Below are 17,314 nucleotides of genomic sequence, written 5' to 3'. Positions count from 1 at the left end.
CATCTTCTGCTTCCTCTTCCTCAGGACAGCAGCTGAAGCCACCACCTGGGCTGAACGTCCCCTGCTCTACAAGAATACCTCGCCTCCCCCTTGGTGTGAGCTGCCCTGGCCCCAAAATCACAAGGATACACTCTGAGAATCCACCTGGCCTGATAAGTACCGTCCACAGGCTGGCATAAAGACTCCCGGTAGATGTCTTACAATGTTTATTCTGCAGCGAGATGGCAGTCCAGCACAACTGGACAGGAAACCCACCACTGCCCTGCTCCGAGTGCTGCCCTAGGACGAGGAGCAGGAGGGGGCTCCTGGTCCTCAGCCCTGCCCGCTTGATGCGTCCTGCAGAGGCCCTGGCTCCTCTGCAGTGCCCACCTGCAGTGCCCTCTGCCTGTGGCTCTGTGTCCTTGTCTCCAGAGCCACAGCCAGCCCCTTGCTACTCTCTCCAGTACTGATGTGAGGAGCTGGCCGCAAGGCAAAAGACCGCTATTGTGGGGTGACAACTCTTGGATAATCAACAACCCGACCAGGTCATTCCACCGTGCACAGAGGCAGTGCTGTGCTGGTATCCAGCTTCCGGGGACAGAGCCCTGCGTGAGCCTTTGCCAACATGGCTGAAGCACGTGCTCCCATGGTGTGGGTGGGGTGTGAGTGGGCTGTGGGTGGCCCCGGGCGCTAGGTCGGTACTCACAGCTGCCGGGCCCGTGGATTGGCACCGCGTCCCACTCCGGTGGCGGAGAGTCCTTCTCACCCTCGGAGCTGCTGGTGTTGCCTGGTTCTTGACTACTGGGGAGAAATTTTGCTAGGGCAGGTGGTCTGTTGTCCACTAACTTATTTGTACCTGCACAAAAATCAGACATTTGTTAAGGGAGGGGAATTCCTTAGTTCTGCTCCCTCCCTCCCTCCCAGGTGGGCACATGCCCCAGCCTCAGGTGGCTGACCACTGACAAAACGACAATACCTTTTGTTTTCTGGGAATTTCGTGACTTGGATCCACTTGTCAAGGCAGTTGGAAGAGGAATCTTGGTTGGGAGATTTCTACGTGGTTTACTTTCCAACGTGGGAGGGTACGGTAATTCTAGAGAACTGGAAGACAGCCAGGGAGGGAGACGCGTGTCTATTGCCCTGGGTGAGGGCAGAAGTCACTGATGCTAAGTGGGCTTCCTCCCGGCCCAGCCCAGCCCAGCACCGGCTGTGTGCTCAGCTTCCCAGGGCTGCTCAGGAGACACTCAGCATGTAGACCCTCACCTGGTTCAGGTACAGGCGAGGGCTACTGCATCCACTTCAGCAAAAGGGTACGGAGCCCTGAACTGACGTGTGGGGCTGCTAAGTGTGGCCGCGGGCCTGGAGCTCCTGGGCCACTGTGGGACTTGCGAACATACAGACGTCAAAGATCTCAGACCCGCCCCACCACAGCTCCTGCTACTCAAAACCCTGGACACTTTCCCATAGAAACCCTGGCGGGGGGCACCTGTGCCAAGTTCCTGGCTACTGTGGAAATGCACCAATTCTCTGCAGAGAAGCAGGGCGGCACCTCGTGCCTGTGGTCCAGGAGCGGGGCGCTATGAGAGAGCTCGAGATAATACACATGTACAAGCAGAGACAGGCACAGTGGCACATGCCTGTAACCCAGCGACTCGGAAGGCCGAGGAAGGAGGATGCCAAGTTGAGTCTGGCCTTGGCAACAAGAATAAATAGGGGCAGTTAACTAACTGACTTTTCATTCTTTAGTCTCTCTGCATGTCACAAATTTTCTATAATTAATAGGTATTATTTCAGGAATTAATATAAGAAGTAACCAAAAACTCAGAGGGTCTTTTTGCCCAAATAAACAGAATTTTAGTGCGATAACAAACTGACGTTCACACAATCAAAAACAGACAAAAACCGCGCACTGCTGATGAGTGAGACCATCAGTACACAGAGCCATAATATCTTTTGCCGCGCTCTTCTACTTCTGACTGTCAGGGTTATTTAAAAACTGTCTTCCAAAAAACCCGGAAGGCTGCCCGAGGCAGACACCAGCCCTGGTGCAGGGTGTGGGCGTGGGCAATTTTTAGGGTAGATAGTCAAGGAGTGCGGGGATGTCTGTACAAAGCTTAATTCTGCTACTATAACATTAATTGGCTTTTTAGGAAAAAGGTCCCAGACTATTTTATTTTTGTTGATTAAGCCAGATGATCTCTAGCAAAATACTTTTTTAAGGCTTCCAAAAAAATGGACAAGAACCAACTTTTATTAGATGGCGTTTTCTAAAAGGGAAGGGAGAAGGTGGCTCCCACAGGCTTTGTCCCTGCTCCCGTCACACATGCTGCATGGGTGAGTGGGTGGAGACGGGTATGCTCCCCATACTGAAGGGCTGAGTGGGTGGAGACGGGTATGCTCCCCATACTGAAGGGCTGTGGCCTAGTGATGCAGCCCAGGGCCCTGGGCCCTGCCGCCTGTGCAAGTACGCTGCTGGAGAGTGTATGGCTTTTGGTCCACATTCCAGACTTCTCTCTGCTTATCACAGATTTTACATTCCAATTATACTAATGTGTAAAATGCTCACAAACAGAAAATCCAATGAGCAGAGATGGTTGCTGTCCTAAAGCAGGATGCCCTGGGCCCTTCCTGATTCTGCGGAAGCCCTTTTAGTGCCTGAGGTCTAATCCTATTTCGGGCATCTCTGACCTGTAATGGAATCTTCTGAGTCCACAGGCCTGCTACCATAGGTGTAAAGCTGGGAAAACAGACCACGTTTCTGCCACCGCAGCCCCTGCTCTCAGTCCCAGGAGCTGACTTCTAAAGTCTGCTCTAGGGGTGTGGCTGTAGGGTGACAGGGAGCCCAGGCCCTTCCCCTGGCCTATGATCATATGCACAGCTGGACAGAATCTCAGGCATCTAAAGCCAGGACTGGTCCTGATGGTGGCCGCCTGTCAGCATGCTGCATTCACCACCACCGCTCGCTGGCGGTGATGAACTGGGAGACTCTCAACCCTTAAATTTGTAGAAACAGAGGACAATCAGTGGGTTTGAAGAGATCAGGAGACTGAGGGTGCATGTGTGGGGTGTGCTGCCTGAGTGGCCTTCTGGGACCCATCTCTTTTTCAGCTATCCATCAAGGGAATGGAGAACTGCGGCCGGAGAGGACTAACTGCCTTTGCTGTGCTTTGCTAGAGAATTAACTCACAGACCTCACAAGGGTGCAGGCTCCAGTGAAGCCTTTTCAAATTAGGAGCCTGCTAATGGCCACGCAAACCCCAGAACACCACAGGAGTCAGCAGAAGAGGGCTGAGAAGAGGAGTGCGTCCTGTCTGCTCGGTCTCAGGCACTAAACTCAGGCACCAGGGCTAGGGCTAGCAGATGGCAGATCTGGTGACGTCACCTATGGCACAGCATCTCTAAGACCATTCTTAGGAGCACTGGTTTTACAATTTACAATCACAAAATGTACTGCATAACTCTATCTTCACAAGATCTCTGCACACCAAAAGCTCGTTAGTAACCTACTAGTTTAATGCCCTCATTTATCCCAGGAACACTCTGTAGCGAGCCTAGCTGTGGGGCCCGAGCTGGAGGTGTTTCCCGAGAGAACTATCTGGCTGGGGATACCTGCTCTGAACATTCTTTTTGGTAGGAACAAACTTGCAAGTTTTACAGCACAGAACTTGAGGTCCTGACACCAGCTCTGGGCTGGTGCTGCAGCAGCCTTGGGGCGCTTTCTGGAGGATGTCATACCTTTACCTGTGCTGGCCATCAAGGTCACCTTGAGCAGAACTGAAAGGCCTCTCTGCCTGGGAATGAGTCACAAACTGAAATTCCCCTCCACACCTGTCCCCCGGCAGCAGATCACTAAGCCGGCGCCCCCCGCCCTGGTCTAACACTTGGAGCCCGTGGCTGTCCAGTCCACGGCAGCGAATGTGACCAAAGCCCCAGAGGAGCGTGGCTTTTGCTGCAAAGGCCCTGGAAGCCCACCTACCCTCACTCCTCTGCACCCTCTTGCTCCTCACCTGGGTTTCACATCTGTGGGGATTTCTTTCTTAACATTTAAGAGCTTTTTGCTTTTTTGCTTCACTTGAGACGTTTCATTTTCATGTTTTCCGGGCATGGCTTGTTTTCCCTTTTGCTTTTCTGTATCCTGTAAAAAACACATGTGGAATTGCTGAGAAAGATTAATAAAAACGACAAATGATAAGACACTAAGAGGTATTGGATGTATGTTGTGAAATGAATAAATGTGACACATTCCTTCCCTGAAATCTACTGTAGTTCTGTCAATTTTTCAGCCACATTACGATTGTAACTATAATTATGTTTTGGCGAGTCTGAGTTTTTTTTATAAAGTTCATTTTTATATACTCCTATCTGATAGAAGTGGGTGGTGGCAGTCGAAGAAGCAACTGGTAGCTCCTTATTTTTTAAGTATCAGGGAGCAAAACCTTGTCTTTATAAGGAGAGTTGAGCGAAGACTATAAACTTAAACACTCCTAGCAACGTGCCCAATCCAAAGAACAAAACTCAGGGCCAAAAAGCCAGGCAAGCCGCTCTCTATGTGTCCACACCTGGGCCTTCCACTGAACCAGCGTGTGGCCGGCTCAGTGGGACCATCAACAGGACAGGGCTGAGGTATTCATTTACCTGCTCGACACACATTTACTAGACACCTACTTGGTGCCAGGTAGTGGGACTGGCGTGCGGGTCTGGCCTCTTCCCTCAAGGACCTTGAGGCCTAGCAGGTAGAGAGAGACAGGACAACCTGGGAGCAATGTGGGCCCGTGGTGTGACAGAGCGCTCTAGAGGGCTCTCACCTGGTTGCCAGGTAGAGCCTGGCCTGGGGAGGGCCACCCAGGCTGCCTCCGAAAGCCAGGCCAGCGCAGAAGCTGCACATGCATGGTACAGTGACTGACGCTGCTGTGGCATGCACACATGAGGTCAGTGGACCTGTCCCCTGGACAGGCGTGTCCGCTCAGGTGAACTGCTTGTGAGAAGGCTGTGCACCAACACCAGCCTGGCTCTTCACCAGTCACTCATGGAGCACTGGGGGACAGAGAGGAAGGACACACCCAGCAAAGGGGGCGGCTGTGGATGCAGGGTGGAGCCTGGGGTGGAGTAGCACCTAACCACCAGCGTCCAGCCCTCCCGTCTTGGTGACGACAACACCCTGACTTAGCAGGCCATGCCAGGCCAGGCGACTGTCCAGGACACCAAGCACAGGCAGGTACATCAGCCCCTGGCTCTTACACCCTGAAGACTACTTTATGAGTTACTGGAGAAGCATCTCCTGAACACTCGGTCCACTGGGGGCCACAGACCAAGAGCTCGGGAGGACAAGGCTGTGGCCTCCCTGTCCAGTGGTGCTCAAGCACCTGGCACAGGCCTGGCATTCAGGGTTTCAAGTGTTTGTTCAGTGAATGGGCAGAAAAGACGCGAGGAAAACGACCTCTTGCATGTGACCTCGCTGGGAAGCAAATACACTACCTGCCAATTGGGTCTGGTCACAAAGGAAAGCTCCTGACCTCTGTGGGCACCGCACCAGGACAGAGCCCACCGAGGCAGCCAGACAGGCCCAGGTGCTACCGCAGCATGTGCACTTGGGGCTGCTGCTGGGTGCAAGCAGGGGCAGGAATACTGGCAGGTGCCAGCCACTGAGGGTGACCAGGGTACGGCTGCCACGGGGGAGGATGAGCTGGTGCAGCCAGAGCCCTGGGGCGCGCAGCAGCTCCCTGCTCTCTAGAGGATCAAGTGCAGAACCCCAGTACTGGCTAGAAGTGGACCAAGCAGACAGCATGGGCCAGCTGGGAGGGGTACGCAGAGCAAGGCCGCTGCCCAGATGGCAAGGCACATGTGTTTCCAAAATTAATTCACCCTCCAGGTACTGCTGGGCACATTTAAGAAGTGACTCCTTAGGTCACTAGACTGAAGCTGAAAGAGACTCTGCTCCATGATCTCAAACATTCATCTAAAAGGTGTCAGAGCAGAACCATCCCCGCCCTGCACACAGCTCGGAGCTCACGGTCCACGGCTGGGACTTTCCCCTCTGCGATGCCCTGGGATGCTGCCACATGCTGGGCGTTCTGCAAGGTTATTCCTGAGCAGAAGACTCCGGGGACAAGGTGGAATTCTCATGGCTGTCATGTCCTGGGCTGGGCTGCCAGCTCTGGGTGACCACTAAAGCCTGGGGTCTCGCCCTGGGCCACACCCTCCTGGGATAGTCACTGCCCCACCTGCCCGGGGAGGGAGCTGCTTCCAATGTGACACCGTGACCATGAAGGTCCCGACGCTGCCCAGCCTCTCGACAGAGACAACACCTGTGAGCTAGTAATAGGGGTCACTATTCCTGATACTCCCAGCTCTGAAGCGGTGCTTCCAAACGTCCTTCACCGGGGAGGTGCAGCCGTCCATCCCCAGCTGGCGCGGCACGAGGGCTGACCCGTCCCCACGGATCCCCAGCGCCGCACTACGCCAGGCCTGCGGGGCGGGCGCCCGCCGCCTACCTCCTTGAGCGGCTCGGTGTCAGGGTTGGAGGCCTCGGTGGCAGTGGAGGAGCTGTCGTCGTCGGCCAGGGACCCCTTCAGCTCGTCCTCCGGGGGCCTTCCCTTCCCCTTCTCCTCTTTCTCCTCCTGCTTTTTCGGGGCTTTGACCTTGCGCTGAAGGCCTTTGCCTTTCCCTGCGGGTGAAAACCAGGTAAAGCACCGCCGGCTCTAGGCGGCGGGGAGCCCAGCCCTCGCGCCTTTTGGAAGAGGCTGGACTCTTTCCAAATCAGAACTGGATTCGATTACTAAAAACATCAGCTCCCGGGCACAGTTTGTGTGTAACCGAGTGCAGCCCAGAGCGTACAGCTGGTGAGCTTGGACCACTCTGTCCATCTGGCAGACCTGTTGTCAGCCTGAGAGTGCCTCAGAGGGCGATGAGCTCTGTCGTCACACGGTGGAACCAGGTGCCTCTGAGACCTGCTCAGAGATGGAGGCCCAGTGGTGACACATGTGATGAGTGGCCCTGGGACTTTGGGGGTCCTGGCCTTTGTCTGCACCGAAGAGAAAAACGCTCGGAGGCTCCAGTGAACAATCACAGAGAGCCTCAGGACAGCGGCCGGCACAGGACACCAAGTGAGGCCACACTGGCTACTGAGCGCCTGTAATGAAAGATCTGGATGCCACCAAGACGAACGAGGCCCAACCCCACGACATGTTCGCAGGGATGCTGTGTGTGCAGGGAGCACAGCAGTGAGCAGCCATTCCTGCCTCGAGGAGCTGCTCCTGAGTATGGATGGGACACGCAGAGACACCCCCAGGTTCCACACCTCAGAGGCTCCTGCAGAACACCAGGGGGCAGGGCTGCACCCCAGCCACTCCTGTGTGAGTTGTCATTTCTAAATACATCCTTTGAAAACAGTGACTTCATACAACTTAATGTGAACCTCAAGTTTTATGCTTTTTCTCAAAGAATGTCACTGTTAATGGGTTCCAGGGACTCAAACTTTGGCATCAAGATCAGGGGTTGGTGAACTGTGGCCCATGGGTCAAATGTGGCCTGTGGCTATTTTATATGGATTATGAGGGGAGAATGATTTTCATAGTTTTAAGTGGCGTAAAACAAACAAACAAACAACAAAAATTGACTAAATAAGCCCCAGAGAAAGTCTGTGGTCCACCAAGCCTCAGATACCACCTGGCCCTTTACAGAAAGCTTGAGGAGCCTGGTCTGGTAAAAGAAAAAGTAAGGCTCTGGGCTAGGAGTGGTGGTGCCCACCTGTAGTCCCAGCGGCTCAGGAGGCTGAGGCAGGAAGATTTCGAGTTCAAAGCCAGCCTCAGCAACTTAGTGAGGCCCTAAACTACTCAGTGAGACCCTGCCTCTGAATAAAACATAAAAAGGGCTGGCGTTGTGGCTCAGTGATTAAGCACCCCTGGGCTCAATACCTGGTACCCAAAGGGGAGGAAAAAAAAGGAAAGATAAGGCTCTGGGGTGGTTTCCAGGAATGTCCCTCTGTCACTTCACAATGATCCCAGGAGGTGCTGGATTTGAAACCATAACTGGATATTAAGTCTCAAAATCAGGGCCTTCATCCCAGGAAAAAAACTGACCAGTTTGGTTTAGTCACCAGAGCACTTGACATCCCTGGAGGGCCAGAGCGCCTCCCCACCCTGGGAGAAGGGAAAGGGTATGTCCTGCTCCAGACGAGCCCAGTCCTGGGCCATGAACTTCTCACCTGAGCTGCACAACTGGCCGGTGCTGCGGCCTGGGCAAGCACAGTGAGGTGTGGGAGGAGCTGGACTTACCTACCCTATCCCAGACCTCCACAGCAGGAGAGAGGAGTGGAGTTTTGAAAGAACTGAACTCCAATTTTAAAGCCATGGATAGACAAAGAAGAATAAATACTTACACCAATAATTAAGTTGAAAACTTGGGTTACAAAGGTTATTTTATGAAGGAGTAGCTTATACTTTTTGCCTCCAAGTCTTTATCTTCTTCTCATTAACTTTTAAACATGCTGCCCTTGACTTCTGTTCTCTGGCACTGGGAGTATCTGTGGCAGTGACGAGGATGAGATGTGGAGCTTCTGCTGAGCCCCACGTAGAGCACTGCAAGGGAGACCTCCCGTCTTCCTCTGTGGCAAATGCTCTTAGTACAGCACTTCCTGTGTTGCTGGTCAGCCCAAGTAGAAGCTACACTCCTGCCTGTGGGATCTCAAGGACTCTGGAGCCTGAGTGGACTGTTGTGAAAGGAATATTACTGATGGCTGATAACTGGGTATATACAGCAGTGCCTCATTTTTAAGAGAGAATAATAAGTGGGAGACTGGGCCTGGGCCTGTTCAAGGGCCCAGGGAGACTGTGTGAGCAACCAGCTCAAAATTCCCTTGGCCTCTCCTCCAGCTCCCTGCCTCTCTCTCAGCCTGCACTTGCATGCTCAGGAGGACCGGGAGAATTTTCTGGAAACATCCCATTCCTGGTTCATGAGTGGACCTGTTTTGGATGACCACCAGGGGACACCTGACACAGAGAAGGTGCTCAACAAGCCAGCTAGCAAGATGGCCCTTCCTGTGGGTGCCAGACGTCCATTCCCTTGCCTCCCTGGCCCTTGCTCAAAATAGGTTCATGTGCAAGGTGGTTGTTTAGCCAGGGATAGAAGGTAATAATAGCCCAAAGGTTTATTTGGGCTCATGGTTCTGGGGGATCCATCCCTAGACCTTGTGACTCCCCCACTACTTCGGGGCTTTGGAGTGCACAATGGAACAAACTGCTGACATCATGAGCTAGGAAGCAAAGAAAAAGAGAGGATGGGCATGAGGTCCCAGAACGTACCTTGGGGTGCTCCCTCAGTGACCTAGGCCCTACTTCCTAAAGGCCCGTAGGACCTCCCCATAGCATCACCCTGCAGACCCAGCTTCCAACTCATGGACCTGTAGGATACACTCTTCCAAACCAAAGCAGTGTTGGAACTTAAGGGAGACTCTCTCTACCAGGTACCAAAGCACTGCAAGTAGAATATCCCTGCCTATTCTGGGCTCCTCTTGCTGCCAAACAACATGCACAGGGAGGGGTGCTATGTTGCCTATGCTAGTAGTCCCAATGGCCAAGGGAAGATCTGCTCTACAGTGGGGCAGGGAGAGCCAGGTCTGGAGTCTTGGAGGTGCATTGGACATCTCTTATTATATTTCTATGTCCCACTGTACAAGTTTATGGAAAAAAACTATAGCAACCCAAGTAAGACGGGACTGCCAGTGGAGTTCCCGTAGGAGAGGAAGGTGGGATCACTCTGCCAGCTAAAGATTCCTGTTTAGCAAAGGCTGAGGGGATCATGGAGCAGGTGAAGGGATGTCATTACCCCGTAGGTCCTGGGACCAGCTACAGAAGCAGGGTTTCTGCAGTCATGCTGCTGTTGCTTCATTGTTGCCTGCAGTCCCACTACTTTATATAGAGGATGTCGCTGGTGGCTCCCTTTCTGTTTCAGGTGGGAGTGTGACTGTAACAAACTACCATAGGTAGGGTAGCTTATAAACAATGGAAATTTATAAGGACACCAGTTGCATTCCTGAAAGCCCCACCCTCATGTCGCTGAGGCTTCACCTCTTAAGACCATCATATGGGGGGTTAGGGATCCACACATGAATCTGGGGGACACAAGCATTCAGACCATACCAATGACCAAGCTGACATTAGCTTCCAGTGATATGGTAGCTCTTTCCCACCCATATTAAAGAGTGAATATTGAGGGGCGAAGGTGCAGACTGGGTGGGATTAGACTCTCCACATCTTTCGTCCTTCCATCGGCCCCAGGAGGCTGACCTCTGTGGATTCTGTTCCACTGGCAATCTTGCCTTCTGGCTGGCATCTGGGTTCTCCCATTGAAGAGACCCACCCAGAAATGGGGAGGAAAGCCAGGGTGGGGTCTTATTCCCTGCCTGCCCTTCTAGGGTGTCATCTCCAGCTGGTCTTGTCCCTCTCCTCTCAGGGATGGCTTCATAGGTGTAGGACTGGCACAGCTACACAGGGTCCCACATTCAGAACGGCCCTGGCTCTGCAGTGGCCATCTTGAAATTCTTAATAATTTGTTTTGAATTTGCATTTTAAAGGGAAGTTCAATCGGGATAGTGGAGCATGTGCCAGGACCTGGAGCCTTGCCTCAGGAGAGGCCCATCTCCCAAGGTGGGCTCTCAGCCACCTGCTTTCCCACTGAGTGCCCTGGCCTCACATAGGCCCCTTCTCCCCTGGTGCAGCAACTGCTGCCATGCTACCCCCCAGGTACGGTGTGGGTGCATGGGGGGTTAGGGTAGGGTGCCCACACCTGGGGCATGGCTGTGGCCGTCCTCCACCATCCCACAAGTCGGCAGCACCCTGGCCATTTCCATAGGCACCTCTTGAAGGGTTGCGCCTTTTCCCCAGCTCATGCGGGTGCCTGGTGGATCCTGGGGTGAAGGTTTTAATTCCTGGGGGGTTGCTTTTCCTGCCATGTTGGCTGGGGTGGCAGCACTTGGGAATGGAGGATGCCTGGCTCCACTTGCTCGCCTCCTGCTGGGGCATGACACATCCACCCAGTCCTGTGGCTGGAGGCAGCAGAACCCTGCAGTGGGGAGGAAGGGTCTGCCAAGATCCAGAGCAGATGCCTGCGAGGGTCTGTAACCTCTCTGGAGGGAGTGCGACTCTAAATAGTCAATGAAAAGCAACATGACAGAGAGAGAGAAGGAGAACTGAAAACACGAGAGAGGAAGAGGGGAAGCAGGAGGACCCCCTGTAGACACTGTAATACCTCTCAGTGACCGTGCCTTTTGGACAGAGGGCTTTGCCTTCTTCCTCTGCTCTGGCCCCTCTGAAGGCAGACATGTCTCCATCCTCCCTGCTCCCCCGGAAGCAGCTGCGTCTCCCTCTCCCTTTGGCCTGGGGAGGGGGCTGAGGATGGTGCCAGATCAGCCTGGCTAGCCCTAAAGATTATTCTAGAGCCCCCATCCTTTTATAAGTCATCCTTTAATTAAACCCTCCTCAGATCCTCCTAGTTTAATTGTTTACTTTTCCCCTACCGGCCCAGAGTGACACATCCTTCCACCTCCATCCCCAAACACCTGGTCTTTCTCCTGTATTTCACTTCGAGTTCAGAGGTCCAGCTTAGAGCCTGGTGTCTGTCAGTTTGCACACCTTTTCTGAGCACCCAAGGCACATCCAGGTGACTGACAGACAAGTAAGTGGCTGGGAGAGAGTAAGGCACCAGGTATAGATGGATCTGGGTACTGTGTGGGACCTGTGGACCAGGTGGGCAGCACTAACCCGATGGCTACAGGACCATCCGCTGTCCAGAGACAGCACTGGGGCGGGGGTTGTTCACACTGTGGAGGAAGATTCTCAGCTGGGCAGAGAAGCTTGCACAAACTTCTATGGCTGCATCAAAGGTCTTTATCACTGGAAAACCACCATGGCTCTTTCAAAAACAGCCTACCTGGAGCAAGTCCATTCACCTAGTTACAATCCTGGATCTATGAAATACAATTACTCCTCATTCCTCCAGATTCTGTGAATTTGACAACCTGCTAAAACGTATGTGCAACTCCAAAACCAATACCCAGAGTACTCAATTCTCATAGCGCTTTTCAAGGAATTTGCAGACATCTGCAGAACTGCCAAGCCTTGGGTCCTTTCACATGCACACCCCCAGCTGAGGTCATTCAAAGTGGTACTCTGACTTTTTGCTTCAGTTCTCACTTGCTACAAACAAGTGTCCTTTTCTATTGAGTCCACAATTTTTTTTTTTTGCATATTTGCATTTTTTTTTCTTAGAGATTTTGCTGTTTCAAGTGGCCCCAAGCAAGCACTGAAGTGCTGTGTAGTGTTCCTAAGAGCAAGATCTGGGACTTACCTGTGGGGAAAATATGCTAGGTAAGCTTCACTGGGGCATGAGATACAGTGCTGTCAGCTGTGAGTTAAGTGAGGGAAACAGAAGTGCACATTGAACAGGGCTGCAGCCTGACCAGTGGATGAAAATGTGATCATAGCCCATAGGAACCTACCCCGAGGGGCGGCAGTCAACATGGCTAATTCAGTGGTCAGGGACTTTAGGACAAGAATACCAAGCATCAACAGTACTCCGACTTTTTTAGAATCAAAACTCTTCTTAAAATCTACATTCTGGGGAGAATAATGGTTTCAAGTGCAGTTAGATCACAGTGGGGCGATCGTGGTTTACAACAGCGTATCACAAATTTATAAGGAACTAGAAGAGAGGAGATTAGAGCTTCCTGACACTAAGAAATGGTGAATGTTTAAGAGGAGGGCGATGCTAATCACGTTGTACGTGGTGTGTGTATGATCACCACTCCACACACTTGCATGTAATAATAAAATCCATGTCTAGAGGAATTTTTCACGCCTTTTTTGTTTTATTACTGGGGATTGAACTCAGGGGCACTCGACCCTTGAGCCACGTCCCCAGCCCTATTTTGTATTTTATTTAGAGACAGGGTCTCCCAGAATTGCTTAGCACCCTACTGTAGCTGAGGCTGGCTTTGAACTCGCGATCCTCCTGCCTCAGCCTCCCAAGCTGCTGAGGTTACAGGTCTGTGCCACTGCACCTGGCTTCCCTCTTCTTTTTCTTCTGTTTCCCTCCTTCCCATGTTTCCTTCCTTCTCTCACTCCATCTCCTTCCCTCCCTCCCTCACTTTCTTTTTTTCTTTCTCTCTTCTTCACAGTGATTGTTTAGGTGTAGAGACCTTGTCAAGTTCACTTTCGGCCTGGGTACATCATAGGTGCTACGGGGAGACAGAGGCACGTGGTTTTTCTTCCCAATGATGTCAGGAGTCACGGTGGCCCTGGCCCTCACCCATGAGCTCAGCAGGAACTGCACAAGGTCATGCTCTACTGCTTCATTTCTTCTTCACTTCTCACCTGGAATACGGCAGTAAGGAGAAACCTCCTGCCGTCCACCCAGTGGTATCCTGAATATAGTTTCATTAAATGAGATTAAAGTTGGGGTAGATGTTGGGTCTTCTCCTCATTTACCAGTTCTCCAAATAATGAATTGGTTTCCAGGCCCCCTCTGGCTGAACTCTTTATGTCATTAGGAACTCACAGAGTTCAGCTTACTTCATGTTTCAGCCTGTGGCTATGATTGCCCTTGTTGGTGCTCCAATGATGTCATCTCTGGCCAGTGAAGCTGGTCCCTGAATCCTTCCATACATGACCAGTCCTCTCAGGTCAGTCCCCTTGCTCTCTGGCATGACAAGATGTCCCAGGCTCATATGTGTACAGTGGGTCCCTGACTTAATGATGCTGTGAATTAACATTTTTTTTCTCAGCTTAACCACTGAGCAATACACCCAGCCCTTTTTAAAAAAAATGCTTAGTTTTGAGACAGGGTCTCATTAAGTTGCTTAGGGCCTCATTAAGTTGCTGAGTCTGGCTGGCTTTGACTTTGCAATCCTCCTACCTCGGCCTCCGTAGCTGCTGGAATTACAGGCATGTCACCACTCCAGGCTAACAATCTTTTGACTGTGGGATGATGTGAGTGTATATCCATACAGCCACTCTGCTTTTCATTTTCTGTACAGTATTCAATAAATTATGTGACATACCTGACACTTCATTATAAAACAGACTTCACATTAGATTACTTTTCCCAGCTGTAGACTAATGTAAGTCCTCTGAACATGCTTAAGATAGGCAAGGCTAGGCTATGATATTCCATAGGTGAGGTTATTAAATGCACTTTTGACTTAAAAATGTGTGAGTGTGTGTGTGTGTGTGTGTGAGTGTGTGTGTGTGTGTGTGTGTGTGTGTGCGCGCGCGCGTGCGCGCACACTGTGGAACAAACCCAGGGCCTCATGTATGCGGGGTGAGTGCTGTATCCTGAGTCATACCCCAGCCCCACATTTTCCACTTGTGATGGATTTATTAGGCTGTGACCCATTGCAAGTCAAGGAGTAGAGTATTTCCGTCTCTGGAATAAGCCATTTCTCCTTTTAGTAATGCGGACTATTTAAAAATTGCATCTGCACATGGGAGATGCCTCATTCTCTTATTCCCCAAGATGACCTTATTTTTTTCCCCCGAGATGACCTTTAAAAAGGTTTCTAGTATCACCTTCCTTCGTGTCTTTATTATGAGTGACTGTTTACATATTCAAGCCCCTCCAGGTAAACAGAAATATGATGTTATGACATGTACAGGTCTTTTCCAACCAGGTCTTTTCCAACTTTCTCTTTTCTTTTTTTTAAATTTTTTTCTTTTTTTATTATTAGTTGTTCAAAACATTACAAAGCTCTTAACATATCATATTTCATTCATTTGATTTCATTTGATTTAAGCAGATTATGAACTCCCATTTTTACCCCGTATACATATTGCAGATTCACATGGGTTACACATCCACGTTTTTACATACTGCCATACTAGTGTCTGTTGTATTCTGCTGCCCTTCCTCTCCTCTACTATCCCCCCTCCCCTCCCCTCCCCTTCCCTCCCATCTTCGCTCTCCACCCCATCTACTGTAATTCATTTCTCTCGTTTTTTCCCTTTCCCCTCACTTCCTCTTATATATAATTTTGTATAACAATGAGGGTCTCCTTCCTTTACCATGCAATTTCCCTTCTCTCTCTCTTTCCCTCCCCCCTCTCGTCCCTGTTTAATGGTGATCATCTTCTCATGCTCTTCCTCCCTATTCTGTTCTTAGTTGCTCTCTTTATATCGAAGATGACATTTGGCATTTGTTTTTTAGGGATTGGCTAGCTTCACTTAGCATAATCTGCTCTAGTGCCATCCATTTCCCTGCAAATTCCATGATTTTGTCATTTTTTAGTGCAGATTAATATTCCATTGTGTACAAATGCCACATTTTTTTTATCCATTCATCTATTGAAGGGCATCTGGGTTGGTTCCACAGTCTAGCTCTTGTGAATTGTGCTGCTATGAACATCGTCTTTCTCTTTTCACTAAATAGTTCCTTTCAGCAGTTTGGCTAAGTGTCCCAGCAACCTGTGTATTCAAGGTTTGGTCCTCAGGGTAGCACTATTGGGATGTGGTAGAGGATTTCAGAGGGAGAATTAATAGAGGTCTTTGGGTCTCTGGGGGCACACACTTGGAGGGGATTTGGGAACCGTGCCCCCTCATCTTCTCTTTTGCTTCTTGGACACGAGGTAAACAGTTTTTCTCGGCCACGTGGTCCCCATCATTGCCACCCAGCAATTCCACTAAGAAGCCTAAATATACTGGGTCTTCCCAAACATGAACTAGATCCTTCAAAACTGAGCCCCAAATAACCATTTTCTCTTTATAAGTTAATTATCTCATGTATTTTGTTATAGGGATGGACAGCTGAGTAACATACTGGCCATCGCCTCATGGTCTATAGGTATATGCCCCATTTTTTTTCTAGCTGGCTTATTCTACTAGTCCCCTCTTAGTGAATATTTAGATTGTTTTATCCTTTTGAGAATAAATAGTAAAAGAAGAGAATTTGCAAAAAGAAAACAAATATAAGTACAAGTATGTGGTGAAGAACTAACCCTGGCCAAAGAGAGATCTAGCCTCTGCCCTCAGTCACCGGGAGATCCTCTGGACTGGGAACATCCTGCTGGGCAGAAACATGGAGTTTGCCTGGGGGCTCTGGGCTATGGAGTATTAGTTCCAACCTCTAGAGGAACCAAACCAAAGGTATTAGCCCAGAGATAGGCGGCAGTCTCTCTCTACGGGTTAGCCACGCAGCCTGTGACCAAGTCCCAAGAAAACCTCTGGGCACTGAAGCCTTGGGTAAACCTCCTTGATGCAGGGTCTTGCTGAGTTGCTTAGGACTTTGCTAAACTGCTAAGGCTGGCCTTGACCCATGATCCTCCTGCCTCAGGCTCCCGAGCCATGGGGATTACAGGCGTGCACCACTGCACCCAGCCAGGAACACATGCTTTTAAAGTCTACTTTCATAGGCGCAAGAGAGGAAGAGAGAAGGACATCTCTCCCCTTCAACCCGCTGCTTCTTTTTAGTCAGTTTGAGCAAACTTCAGTCATGTACTTGCCTTATGGAAAGTTCCCTGTGAAGACTAACCAAGATCAAGGAGGAACCTCCTGTGGACAGAGGTGCCGGGTTTCTGTTCTCGTGACTAAAAGGCTCAGGGGTCACTCTAGTTAAACTGGGCTAACTGGGCTGCACAAAATAACCACACAAGAGACACAAATACCTATTTCTTTGGGGTTGCTGTGACAGCTCCTCTGACCTTAAGGGTCCGCAGAAAGAGAGAGAGAGCACGCGCTGACCCCTTTTATTGAGGAGAAGCTATTCAAGTGAGGCAAGGGGTCAGGTTTCAGGGGGCTGAGTATCTTCATGATGTCCACTGTCAGCAGGTTGACTGACACCTGGGTAGGCCATACCCAAGGGCACAGTAAGAGGAGGGGACACACACAAGGCACTTCCATGGAAGATTCTATCCTAAACAGGGCAAGGGTTTATATTACAAAGGAACAGGTGAGCATAGCTTCACCCATGGGGCTGTAGCAAGACACACCCATTTCTGTGACTAAGTGCCTCAGCACCCAGCTGGGGAGTGTAACTCAGTTACCTGTAAGGTTGGCCTCCCACACAGAGGGGTGAAAGTCTGACCTGAGCCTGGGATGCAGGGTAGAAGGCTATCCACAGTGGGTGCAGGTAGGATATTTGTTTTACAGAAGCATGTGTGCCTGCTTGTGTACGTGCAGATAAGGAGCTGTAGGGAAGGCTGTCCATCAAAATGTGCTCACAGTGGCTCGATCTTTGATTAGTTGTTTTAACTCTTCACACTGAACACATTTACAAAAAAAAAAAAAAAGCCATTTTAAAAGACACTACCATGAAGCAACCATTCTATAAGTTGTCACTTAAGATAGAAATG

The 17,314-nt window shown here is 50.7% G+C and overlaps 1 long non-coding RNA gene across 1 annotated transcript; it reads right to left on the bottom strand.

Annotated features, from left to right (window-relative positions):
- Window positions 1-751: 751 nt before the first annotated feature.
- On the bottom strand, window positions 752-6,511 carry LOC144251274 (uncharacterized). Its single transcript, XR_013342667.1, has 4 exons — window positions 6,471-6,511; window positions 3,987-4,114; window positions 956-1,080; window positions 752-835 (listed from the first exon to the last, which is right to left on the bottom strand). It is a non-coding gene; the product is annotated as an uncharacterized LOC144251274 (long non-coding RNA).
- Window positions 6,512-17,314: the final 10,803 nt, after the last annotated feature.

This window comes from Urocitellus parryii, assembly GCF_045843805.1.
Source record: "Urocitellus parryii isolate mUroPar1 chromosome 12 unlocalized genomic scaffold, mUroPar1.hap1 SUPER_12_unloc_3, whole genome shotgun sequence".
NCBI lineage: Eukaryota > Metazoa > Chordata > Mammalia > Rodentia > Sciuridae > Urocitellus > Urocitellus parryii.
Note: the sequence above shows the minus strand (reverse complement) of the source record. Positions and strands in the feature narration are given on the sequence as shown.